We start from the raw sequence: 613 nt of genomic DNA on the forward strand, positions 1-613 counted from the left end.
GTCTTCCCAGCGGTGAAAGGCGCAGGGGCCACCACTTCACCTTTGTGAGCAAGTGAGCGGTGCGGTTCCTGCACAATCCTCCAAGTCTCTCTGACCTGTGCCGTCCTGCCGCCTCCTCATTATACACCAGGCTTGCAATAAAGGCCAGGGCACGGCACAGCGGAGCCGCGCTGGGGGCTGGCTTGCTCTTTTGTGTTTTAGGCTTCCTAAAGGCTGGCCCCTCGGAGGAAAGGCAGTCCTGTGACTTCCTGGCTGGGAGGACGAAAGAAGCGGTGAGGCTGCAACAATTCCTGCCGGGGCCAGCCCAGAGCCGGGGGAGAGAGCGCAAACATCCGCTGGGCTGGGAAGAGCTGTGGAGCGCAGCTCGCTTACCCTAGAGAGCGGCCGCGGGCTGGGGGAGCCCGCAGGGTGACACCGGGGAACTGGGGAGCAGCCCCCCTCCTGCTTCCAGTGGAATGGGGGCCGGGCAGGGCACGGCTGCAGGCCGGGTGCTTGGCCCCGGTGGGAAGGGCATGCCCTGGCCCCGCAGGATGCGGCCAGGCCCCAGGTGCCGGCGAGGCTTACCGGGTGTCGGCTGGCAGAGGCGGTGCACGCAGCCCCCATGCTTGGGGCC

At 67.0% G+C, this 613-nt stretch overlaps 1 protein-coding gene across 6 annotated transcripts in view; it reads right to left on the reverse strand.

Annotated features, from left to right (window-relative positions):
* FAM222B (family with sequence similarity 222 member B) overlaps positions 1-613 on the reverse strand; it is a 28,013-nt gene extending 27,400 nt beyond the window's left edge. For 2 of the 6 annotated variants that reach the window (XM_025214583.1, XM_025214580.1), the window contains exon 1: positions 565-613. The gene's annotated coding sequence lies outside the window, so the exon portion shown is untranslated. Of the gene's footprint in view, positions 1-40; positions 533-564 lie in introns of those variants that run through there. The other 4 variants (XM_025214584.1, XM_006032843.2, XM_025214586.1 and 1 more) reach the window with 4 other exon arrangements.

This window comes from Alligator sinensis, unplaced genomic scaffold (assembly GCF_000455745.1).
Source record: "Alligator sinensis unplaced genomic scaffold, ASM45574v1 scaffold1244_1, whole genome shotgun sequence".
Taxonomy (NCBI): Eukaryota; Metazoa; Chordata; order Crocodylia; family Alligatoridae; genus Alligator; species Alligator sinensis.